We start from the raw sequence: 12,406 nt of genomic DNA on the forward strand, positions 1-12,406 counted from the left end.
TCTCTCTTTTGGGTTCTGTAGTTTTCATTGTATAAGTCTTTCACCTCTTTTGTTAGGTTGATTCCCAAGTATTTTATTTTTTTTTTTGAGGATATTGTGAATGTGGTGGTTGTCCTCATTTCCATTTCAGAGGATTTGTCGCTGAATTACAGGAATGCTTTTGATTTATGCGTGTTGATTTTATATCCTGCCACTTTGCTGAGTTCATTTATTAGCTCTAATAGTTTCTTTGTAGACCCTTTTGGGTCTGCTAGGTATAGAATCTTGTCATCTGCAAATAGTGATAATTTGAGTTCTTCTTTTCCTATTTTTATGCCTTTAATTTCTTTCGTCTTTCTAATTGCTCTGGCCAGTGATTCGAGAACTATGTTGAACAGAAATGGTGAGAGAGGGCATCCCTGTCTTGTTCCAGATTTTAGAGGGAATGCCTTCAGTTTTTCTCCATTCAGAATGATGCTAGCCTGAGGCTTAGCATAGATTGCTTTTACAATATTGAGGTATGTTCCTGTTATCCCTAGTTTTTCTAGAGTTATGAACATAAAGGGATGTTTTCTGCATCTATCGAGATGATCATATGGTTCTTATTTTTAAGCCTATTGATGTGGTGAATAACATTTCTGATTTCCGTATATTGAACCAACCTTGCATCCCAGGGACAAATCCTACCTGATCATTATGCACAATTTTTTTGATATGTTTTTGTTTCCGGTTTGCCAGAATTTTATTGAGGATTTTTGCATCTAGGTTCATTAGAGATATTGGTCTCTAGTTTTCTTTCTTTGAAGTGTCTTTGTCTGGTTTAGGAATCAGGGTGATGTTGGCCTCATAGAATGAATTTGGAAGTTCTCCCTCTTTTTCTGTTTTCTGAAATAGCTTGAAAAATATTGGTATTAGTTCCTCTTTAATGGTTTTGTAAAACTCTGCTGTATAACCATCGGGTCCTGGGCTTTTCATAGTTGGTAATCTTTTGATGGTTTCTTCTATTTCCTCAATTGATATTGGTCTGTTTAGGTTGTCAATATCCTCCTGACTCAATCTGGGCAAATCATATGACTTAAGAAATTTATTGATGCCTTCACTATCTTCTATTTTATTGGAGTATAAGGATTCAAAATAATTTCTGATAATCTTCTGTATTTCTGAAGTGTCTGTTGTGATATTGCCTTTTTCATCCCGTATGCTAGTAATTTGAGTTCTCTCTCTTCTTCGTTAGCGTGGCTAAGGGTCTGTCGATTTTATTTATTTTTTCAAAGAACCAACTTTTAGTTTTGTCAATTTTTTCAATTGTTTCTTTTGTTTCGATTTCATTAATTTCAGCTCTGATTTTAATTATTTCTTGTCTTCTACTTCTTTTGCTGTTGTTTTGCTCTTCTTTTTCTAGGATTTTGAGTTGAAGTATGAGATCATTTATTTGTTGGTTTTTTCTTTTTTTAAGGAATGAACTTCAAGCAATAAATTTTCCTCTTAGAACTGCTTTCAATGTGTCCCATAGATTTCGATATGTTGTGTCTGTGTTTTCATTTATCTCTATGAATTTTTTAATTTCCTCCTTGATGTCTTCTGTAACCCATTGATCATTCAGTAACCTATTGTTCATTCTCCAAGTGATGCATGATTTTTCCTTCCTTCTTTTATCGTTGATTTTCAATTTCATTCCATTATGATCAGATAAGATGCATGGTATTATCTCTACTCCTTTATATTGTCTAAGAGTTTCCCTGTGACATAATATATGATCTATTTTTGAGAAGGATCCATGTGCTGCTGAGAAAAAAAGTGTAACTGCTTGATCTTGGGTGGTATATTCTATATATGTCAATTAAGTCTAGGTTATTAATTCTGTTATTGAGTTCTATAGTTTCCTTATTCAACTTTTGTTTGGAAGATCTGTCCAGTGGTGAGAAATGTGTGTAGAAATATGCCTTTAACTTGTTTATTTTTTAAATAAGACGTTTTTTGAGGGAAAAAAATCCAGTTTGAAATATAGCAACACTTTTTTGGCAAGGCAATAACCAAAATCTAAAACAGCATAAGCTACATGTCCAAATGTAAAAGGCATTGAATAAACCACAATATTTTTTTTTCTTTTTTTTTGGGGGGGGGTACACGACATACTGAACACAAGATAGAATGTCTCAACATTTTGAAATTATAATTTAAATCTTAAGGGTAAAAGCTGAAAAACTGCTGAGTTCTTCTTAGATATTAAATGCACCTTTCCCTGTTTCCCCCAAATAAAATCAGAATTTATTATTTAATCACACCTCAAAGTTTGAGTTTTCTCTTGTTACAGAGCAATCACTATATACACATTAAAATACTTATTTGTTAATTTATTAATTTTTCCCTGGCTCATCCAACGTGCAATGCACATGACTCCAAAGACTAAAATTTGGGGCTAGTGTACATGAACTGAAAAATCACAACCCCAAACTTCAAAACTAGTTCTTAAAATTATTTATAGGACACTCAGATTAATTTTATTTCTCAACAAGATGTTGCACTGTCATTTGATTATCAGTCTATCTCAGCACAAAAAAAATTACAGATGCCAATTTGAGGGACTAAAAAAATTCAAAAGTACTAGATTTAACAGCTCAGTAAGATCATTACAAACAAGTTTGTTTACATTCTGCTGAAAACTCCTGAATGGTCTCAGCACCTAACAAAATCTACCAGGCTCCAAGGACCATGTCAGGTTAAATGATGGCACCACTTTTTAAAAGGAGCCAATTACTTTAGCTAAGTCATTCAGAGCCCAAAATCTGAAGAATGACCAAAATCAAGTCTTTATTTTTAAATCTGTATAAATGTGATCCAAATGTGTACACCACTAGTTTTTCCAAAAGAAACATGCTATAAATAAGCAAACTACATTTGCTCACTGATGTGTGTATGGACTTCCTAGATGTCTCATTGGGCTAATTACAGACCACTCACAGTAATATATTTTTAGTATTAAAGTGTAGCATGATGTTAAGCCATTTTAGATTTTACACATACATGTTGCACTTCTGGCTGATAATGGAGAAAAATTTGCAGCATTACGCTGTTAAGCTAGGTTGCATCCATTCTTTTAAATGGCGTCAATATCAATGTCATCATCCTTGTTGTCAGACTTCACAGTTTCAACTTTCGGTACACTGGCAGTCTTTGAGTACACCACTTCAATGTTCTCATCTTTATCTTCTTCTTCACCACCAGAAGATTCTTCCTCTGCTTCCTTCAACCACTTTATAAATGGTTCTGCTTTGACACGAATCTCTTTGGCAAGTTCTTTTGATACATATTTCTTAGAGGCCATTTCCGACCAGCTGATGATGACCTCCTCTTCTAAAATGTCTGCGTCATACATTTCCTTCAAGATATGTGGAATCTTAGAGAGGAGCTGAGCTTGATGCATTGCCACCACACACTCCAAACCATGAAGAAGGTATCATTGAGCTTTTTTGTTATTGTGACAAAATCATAAGAAATGGCACCTGTATTTCTTAATCTGTTCTCTAATTTTCTCATTAAAAAGAACTTCAGTTAAAACAAGAGGGCCCATGGCTTTTACATCCAGCCTTTCTGCTTCTGCGACAATTTCTTTGTCTGATGAGTCAATGATACCCTCTTCTTTTTTTTCTTAATAAAATCAAACAAAATATTGACACGCTCTTCTACAGTTCTTTCCAAATCATCACTGAGTGTCAGAACTTTTGCGTGGTCACTAATTTCATCCATTCTACGCCTCTGAGCTTCTTCAGTTGAATCCTCTCCCCAATCATCATCCTCCTCTTCTTCCACAACATGTGGAAGAGGACTGATTTCATTTGGTGGTGGTGGTGGTGGTGTCTCACTGCTGGATACAGAACCATTTTCCTTGTCTTTGCCCTTTCTTTTTTTCTTTTCCTTTTCTTTCTTTCCTGGACCACTGTCACTATTCTCAGGTGGGTTTTTGAGAATAAATGTGCAGAGTTTATGATGTGTGTCAAGCATGCCTCGGTAGCCACAGGCTTTACAAGAATTACCTATTGTTTGCTTCTTTGGATTGACATGCAGTTCTGTTTCAGGATTCTCACACTCAGGACAGAGAACAAATTTTTTAATGAATCCATCCAACATGTCTTGCAGCTTATTCGCCTCATGAGATCCATTGACAATGTAATGGTCATTCTTAACATCAAACTGGGTCTGTGCTCCCAACTCACAACCAAAATATTTGGTGGGATACGTTGGAGGCCGATTAAGTGCCTTTGCAATGTCAACCATGTTGACTATAACTGTCTTGATTCCATTTCCTTTGCCCTCAACCTTGGCAATCAGACGGGGCATCTTGTAGCGATAGAACTGGTCTGACACACTGCGGTTGACGTTGACAGACATTTTGGCTTATTAGTGGCTTTATCAATAAGATGAAGAGATCTTTGATTGCAACTTTTTGGTATCTTCTGTCTGGAGAAGAAGGGATGACATAAATGACTGCAAGAGTTCTTGGTCTCCGACATGAAAAAATTTTCGCCGCTGAGGCTGTAAACTCCTTGCTTCTACGCTATGTTTCCCCAATACAGGTACCAATGGCTGCACAACAACTCGTTTTCGTCAAATAAAGACATAAACCCAACGCAGGTCGCCCAGGACTGGGAGGAAGAGGCGCTGGAAACTGGGTCCGGAGCGGCGGGGAGGGCGAGTGGAGGGCGGCCAGGCAGGTGCCGCTGCCGAGCAGCTGGAAGGACTGTCCCAGCGACGTCTGCGTCCACACCAGCAGCACCGAGCCTGGCGACCTCTGGAATGTTCTCGCTCTGACTACCAAAAGTTCTTTACAAATAGGGTTTCGGGTAGAGAGTGAATGTAAATATCAGCACATGTGAAGAGTCAGTCACAATGATGAATTGTGGAAAATATGTAGGAAAGCAGATATAAATAGAGACATTAGAAAATCAGCAAAAGTATAAAGTGTGTAATTTGTTTGATATTTTCAAACGGGTTGAGTTTGCATGTATAATCTTAGGAAGAAACAAATATTTTGACACAAATTGCATTGATCTTTGAGAGCATTAGGTAACCAGGACATGGATGTTTTCATTAATCCATGCTCACTTTCCATTTAGGCTTTGGTAAAATCATAAGTGTGACCTTTGCATTTTGTATCCAGAATATAATTGTAAAAAAATGTATATGTAGATAAGGTGACATGAGTATTTCTTTCACCATTTCTGTAGCAATATTTTGTAGACGTATAAATTAGTATTCAGGGTACAAATAGGTGTACCCTGTGTCTATGAATATGCAGATAATGCATGAATAGATCATACTTTGTGTAAATAATATAACTGGTTCCACTTAAAATAATGCATTGAATTGATATCTGAAAACATAAAAGAAATCTCATATTGATATACAATCATTCATACCAACCAGTTATACATCTAATGGTAATATTAGGGTTATGGTTTATCCTGAAAGGTGTGTGAGTTTTGCTTCAAAAGTGATTATGCAAAGCAAAAATAATGTGTTTGGAAAGAAGTCTCATGAAAAGAATAGTCAAGAAACCTGGAGGAATACATGTGTTCTGAAGCAGGAAGTGATTGAACGTGAAACACATGCCTATAAATTTGCAAAATATTGGATGAAATATATATTGTATGATGTGCATTAACTGCAGAAATAGTAATGTACCAGTGTTGAATAAAAATGAACATCAAAATACACATCATGTCCCATAGAAATCTACTTGCATTGATGTTAATCTGGGTCAGTTACTGTAGAATTTTTAGGATATTTATGCACCATTCACTGAAGTTAGTTTTCAGTACTAGGAAAAAAATATGTATTTCAGGTGGATGAATATTTCTGAGAATAATCTTGTGAAAATTTGATTATAAATCCACATAAATCACAAAACATTTTAAACACAAAACACACACGGACATTAAAATGTAGCAATATATATGCCAATTTAAATTCATCTTGAAATATATATCATCCACTGATCCAAAACTATTTATTTAATGAACTTGGATTTATGTATAATGTTGTTCAGCTAGGAAGCTCCCCAAATAGATTGAATTTACTGTTCCAACAGTGTTTAGGAGGAGTGATCTTCTAAATGTGTATGCAAATATGTGCTACACAAAAATCTTCCCACTCTCATCCAGGACAATGCCTTGATATTACCTTCACCCCAAGTAAGACGGAATTGGAGGAGAAGAGTTCGAAAATCTGTGAATACATATCTGGAATGTAAAATGCTCAGGAGTTCAAAACCTTACAGGTTGCAGAGGAGTTTCCAAAAGTAAGGGACAGGCTTGATAGACCCAACCTGATCTTTTATTAAAATTGGGAGCCATCCTGCCAGAAAGCCATGAAAAGATAATTTTGGCTTTACTATAAATTACTGCAAATTCTGAACCTGCTTGGAATGCCTGCCTGTGCCTTGAACTCATCCATGCCTGGCTCTCTGACCAGATAACCGTGCTCTCTGAAACATTAGTGACACCTCATAAATATTTTCCTTCCCAGGCCAGACAACGACCCTCTCTGAGGCTCTAATGGTCCTCATAATTTCTGATGTTGGGGCCAGCAAAAAAAAATGTAAACTACCATTAGTGTGATGTTTTCAAAGTTCTGTTTTCTGTAAGCCCCTTTTGTGTAACTTTCTGGGCTATATAGCTGGGCTGCAGGAAAAGTGGTGTTGCTGTCTTGTTCCCGCCATTTTGGGATGGAGAGGCAGCCCAGCCTGTTTTAATAATAAGCTTGCCTTAATTTGATTTTAATTGGAGTCAGTGGTCTTTTCTTGTGTCCTGGTCTAACATTTTGGAGTTCCCCTGTGAGATGACGCTGCCCGACCTAATCACAAGACCAGACTACTGAAAATTCTGAAGCTGGCCTTCCCTCTAGGGCACCGGGCTGGAGAGCCACTCTAGGGGGTGCACTACTTGAGATGTTACAAGGCCTTGGGGTGAGCCTTCAGTCTGGGGAGCACTGCAGTGAACCACCGCACTAAAACTATTAGCAAGCACCTGGTAGAGGAGGCCTCCATAGGTAAGTGACGCCTTTATAACATCTGATATCTGGTTAAGGGAGATCTTTTCTGATGACAGAGAAGTGGCCTGGGGAGGCTCACATTCACTTCTGTCCAGGACAGTAATGACAATCGTTCTATCCTTTGTTCTGTTCTGTAGGGAATTCCTCTGGAAGGGTAGAAAGGTGCCGAGGGGCACGCGCAAGCTCCTACCCCGGAGCTTTAGCAAGACGTTGCATTGCTCCTCTGTTTTTCTGTTTCTTCACCGGGTTTCTGTTTCTTTGTGTTTTGTTCTGTGTTCTATATGTTTTTTGTTTGTTTGTTTTTGTGCGTTTTTTCGTGTGATTTCTGTGGTAAAATCTTAAGGATATTGGAAGTGAAAATGGGTAACAAAGCAAGTAAGCCTGACACCCCTTTGGACTGTGTTTTAAGGAACTGCGATGAACTTTACCACCCTTTGTTAAGCAAGATGAGAGAAGCCCCTAGCTGGCTGCCTGGAGCACACCCACTCCAGATGGCAATGACTGCTGGGGAACGAAGAACTGAGTATATCCCAGCTTAACAAGTGAAACTCCTTAAAATCCCCTGGTCCTTGCAGATCAAGAGAGTCACAACATTTGGGCAGAGTCCCCTTGTTTTTCCTTTGTTAGCAAAGCAATAAACCTCCCATTTTCTTTTTCTCAAAACCCTGTCCTCATTATTAAATTGGCTTTATTTGGCTTCAAGTTCAGGAACCGAACTTTATGTTAAAAATTTTGATACCCGCCCCCCGTCCCAGAACTTTTTAAGAGCTGACTACTGAAATGTTAGGAGATGGAGCATGCTTGGGGTGGAACCGAAACAGAAGAGCTAATCCTGTAAGTAAAAGGAGGGACTGAGGGACTCCCAGCATCAGCCAAAGCCCTGTTGCTTCAGGGAATTCCCTCCTTTGTCCCCTGCACTGTAATGATTATGCCACCTCTGTCCTCTTACAAAAGAGAAAAAGAAAAAGGGGACACTAAATGCAGTAAAGTCACCATGGAAACCCTTGGTTTTACATTTCAGGTTGCTCCTCTGTGAAAACATCTGGGCCCCTTGTGGGGACATCTGTGGTGCCACTGGTGTAGGAGATTTTTCTCTTATCTGCTCTGTTGTAAAGGCTTCTGTCTGTCAGACATAGTCTGGAGTTCCTTTGTTTCTGTCTTGTGGCTTTTTTCTGGCCCTTTAAGACATGTGAAATAATGTGTTGATATTATAAATTGTTTTTTGAGAATGATCTTAGCTAAATGTGTGTCTAAATGATGATGTTTTATTGTAACAATCTAGTATCTGAATGGGATTTTGAAGCATTGCACAATCTTTCAGTTAAAAGTCGGGTTTAGGTAATTGTTTAGTTTATGATTTCAGATAATTCATGCCAAAGAACTTACATACTTAGCATGGAAAATTAAAGAACTCTACTTCCAAGTTGGCAAGTAACTTCCCAATCATTCAGTCTTTTTTTCACGAATTTTGAATTGGGTAGCCTGGGAAAATTTCACTGTGTGTGCCAGTGCATTAATTTGGACAAGGATACTGAATCATAGTATGGTATCTGTTGACAAAACAACTTGTAATTATATAAAATTTTGTGAATTGTATTTTAAACTTGTATCATAATTTTCAACATCCTAACCAGAAAATTATGGTTAAAATGCCTTAGGCCTGAGGTGTGTGCTCAGAATAGCCATTTTTTCCTCCTCCTTCCAGACCTCAGCCAGGACTTATTTTCAAATGCAAATGAAAGAAGCCTGTAAACTCAAAAGAAGACTGATATGAGGCCTAAGGGGAAAAAAGGTATATTGTGTGGTATTTACTAATTACTGGCCAGTCATTTTATCTAGGACTCATTATTTTTTCCATAGATTCTTTATTTATTTTTTGAGCTCATGATTTTGATCCTACAGACCTAGGTTAATGTTTTTCTGATCAGTTCTATCTTTGACCAACTGTGAAATTTTTAAAACATTGCAATGGAGATTTCACCTGTTAAAAGCTACAAGGCCTTCACTATTATTATGTGTGCACACTTTTGTTATGTGTTGCATGTCTATATATATACATATGTCCATATATCATATATATGATACACAAATTAACATATATAATAAACACTTATATTAAAAAATCACTCATAAAAAAATTTTAAAAAGTGGATCCAAAGATCTTTAATGCACGTGATTTAAATGTTTCAATTATAAATTGGATAACAGATAAATATAAATGTCTTTAAATTTAAGCTTACAAGTTTTTCTAGGTGTTCAAAAATCTAATAAAATATTAATGTCTACAAATGGTCTGATATGCCTTTGTTCTAGGACTTTTCCTTCAACCAATAAATATGGTTTACACTGTTCAGTACATTTTTCTAATATTTTGATAAATAAGTAAAGTAAATTTGATATGGGATTACTCATTCATGAGTACCTTTGTTTGATATCTGATTGATATACTAAGGTCTGTATAAGTACGCATTATATCAAGCAGGTGTTCTGAAGTTGTATGGTAAATAAAATATATATTGGGGATTTATTTACCTGTTATCAATAAGATATATAAAGTTTTATGTTACTTTTTACATTGTGGAACAATTTAAATATATTTTTAAGTTAATGATACCCTAATCTATGTAAAGGTTAAAAACTTCCAGCCGTTCTTTAATTCATGTTTTATATGTGATATCATATGGTGTTAGCTAATGTTCATGTGATCTCTAACAATTTATGTAAACTTTGTAAAATGATATTTAAAAAACAAAGATCAGCTTTAGCACTAAAACACTTAAGATTTATAAAGAGCCCTGCCTTACCTGAGATAAGGCTCTGTGTCCAATCTTACTACATGTGAGAATGACTACGAAAGCAGTAGGTCAGATTTCATTTCATTTAAAGTTATGTTCAAAAGGTTTTTTTCTTCTTTCAAGATTAATAGGATCTCAAAAAGGGGATATAATGTATAACTCACCCAAAAAATTCAGGGTAGCTACTACATGAACTAAGTATTTTTACTCTTGTTAAAAAATTTTATTTTGTAATTTTCTTATAAGTGATCTAATGATTTCCTGTTGGTGTTTTACAGAAGTGTTGCTTTAAGAACAGAACACGGGTTAATTTAAGATAATAAGTCATCACCTACAAGACAGACAGAATAATAAGATCGTAATTAATAAAATATAAATTATTATAAAGTTATAGACATTAACAGGCTGTTAAAATTTATTTGCTGGTTGTTTCAGATTAGGATTTAAAATTAAATTTAAGTGAAAAGGGACAAGAAAACCAATATTTGGCTCTTGCCCCCTGAGTCAGTCTGAATCCAGGAAACAGGGGACTTCTCTAAGAGCTTTGCAACTCTGGGCCACATAACCTCCTGATCAGGGAGATTAATGAGACCACTGGAGAACATAAAGCCAATCAGTGAATTTGCTACAAAGAGGAGAGTCATCAGAGAAGGGAGACATCCCTGATTCTTCCGAGAGAAGCCACATAGTCAAGCAAGACCTGGACCCACCTAGCGCAATTGGCACTAGCAGAACTGAGAAGCTGCTCTCAAGTTTCCCCAGGAATGACTCCCATAAAAGCTCAGCAGACTATTAACAATAGATAGAAACAAAAGTCAGTTTCACTGCTTCATCTTAAGCACTTAGCAAAGATAGTTGCAAGCAAAATACAGCCATTCCTGGGTATTTTATATAATAATAATAATTAATAATAATAATAATAATAATAATAATAATAATATTTTTAGGTATACACTTTATGTTAGCCTCCCAAAATAAGTAAGACTGTGGGCTACAAAGAAGGATTCTCAGACAGGAATGCCTGATAACTATAAAGAGAGACTATCAAGAGGAGCTACCAGAGGCAGAAGTTTTTAGTTTAAGGCCTACAGATATTCCTAACCTACACAGGTAGGCTTGTTGTTTTCTAGTATGATTATCCAGCCCTGAGTAACAAAATTAAATGTTTCTCTATTAGAAACAGAGGTCAAACTAGTGAAAGGATTTTGCAAGATCAGATGACATTAAATTATTAAACTGTATCTTATGGGGAGGGACAATTGTACAATAAATGTTAAATATTAAGTTGACAGTCCTGATAACTGGGGATATTAAAGATTGGTGAGGAAACTTCATACAGTGACATGTTCCAGCTGCTTCAACATTTATTCAGTACTCATGTTTTTTGTTTCTCTCATAGAAGAACCCATCCCCAGATGACTTTACAACCTGTTCTTCCCCAACCAGACTTCAAAACGAATTGACTTCTAAAAGGCAACTCATGTCCCTCAACTGACTTCAAAAAAGCAACTCATGTCCCTCACACCATGCACCCTCACGTCACCCTCTCTCAGCTCAAAAGAAGCCAAAAAGAGAGACGACTCTCTACTTACACCAATGGAGCCCAAAATAAATAGACTATCAATAGAAGTAATTAATTAAGTCAGGTAATATCAGGGAGACAGGTTTTCAGTGAATTCTAAATATTTGAAGACTGTTACCCGAGGGATTTAAATTTCCTCAGTCCTCTTCCCCTACCCTATCAAAGATTTGAAAGGGACACATTAAAAAAGGGGGGAATGATAGACCCAACCTTATCTTTTATTAAAATTGGGAGCCATCTTGCAACAAAGCCATGAAAATATAATTTTGGCTTTACTATAAATTACTGCAAATTCTGAACCTGCTTGGAATGCCTGCCCATGCCTTGAACTCACCCATGCATGGCTCTCTGACCCGATAGCAGCCCTCTCTGAAAATTTAGTCACACCTCATAAATATTGGCTTTCCGTGGCCAGAAAATGACCCTCTCTGAGGCTCTAATGGTCCTCATAAATTTTGATGTTGGGGCTAGAAAAAAAAAATGTAAACTATCATTGGTGTGATGCTTGTCAGAGTTCTGTTATCTGTAACCCCACTTTTGTGTAACTTTCTGGGCTATAAAGCTGGGCTGTAGGAAAGATGTGGTTGCTCTCTTGTTCCCGCCATTTTGGGAGGAAGAGGCAGCCCAGTTGGTGGAAATAATAAGCTTGCTTTAATTTGATTTTAATTCGAGTCAGTGTTTGTTTCTTACATCCTGGTCTAACAGGTAAACACTCCACAAACATAGAGCTCTGCTGGCCTAAAGACTTCTTGAGAAACTGCCTCTGAGTTTGGGTACTTGAAATATATGCTGTTGTTAGGAGCTTTAGCTTCTTTTCTAGTGAGACCATTAAAGCTGGGTCTGCATCTATGTGACTGGAGGGCATGGTTTCTTATTTTCCAATGAACATGAGTCAGCAGTGCTTAATTCTCTCTTTGTAGGTAAACTGTGACCACTGGGGGCTAAGTGTCTCCCCGTGTGGACTGTGAAGCCATTTGGTCATCCTCCATTTAGGTGGTGT

At 36.7% G+C, this 12,406-nt stretch overlaps 1 pseudogene; it reads right to left on the bottom strand.

Annotated features, from left to right (window-relative positions):
* Window positions 1-3,056: 3,056 nt before the first annotated feature.
* On the bottom strand, window positions 3,057-4,449 carry LOC143642372 (eukaryotic translation initiation factor 5-like; annotated as a pseudogene).
* Window positions 4,450-12,406: the final 7,957 nt, after the last annotated feature.

The sequence above is a fragment of the Callospermophilus lateralis genome, chromosome 12, assembly GCF_048772815.1.
Source record: "Callospermophilus lateralis isolate mCalLat2 chromosome 12, mCalLat2.hap1, whole genome shotgun sequence".
In the NCBI taxonomy this organism is placed as follows: domain Eukaryota; kingdom Metazoa; phylum Chordata; class Mammalia; order Rodentia; family Sciuridae; genus Callospermophilus; species Callospermophilus lateralis.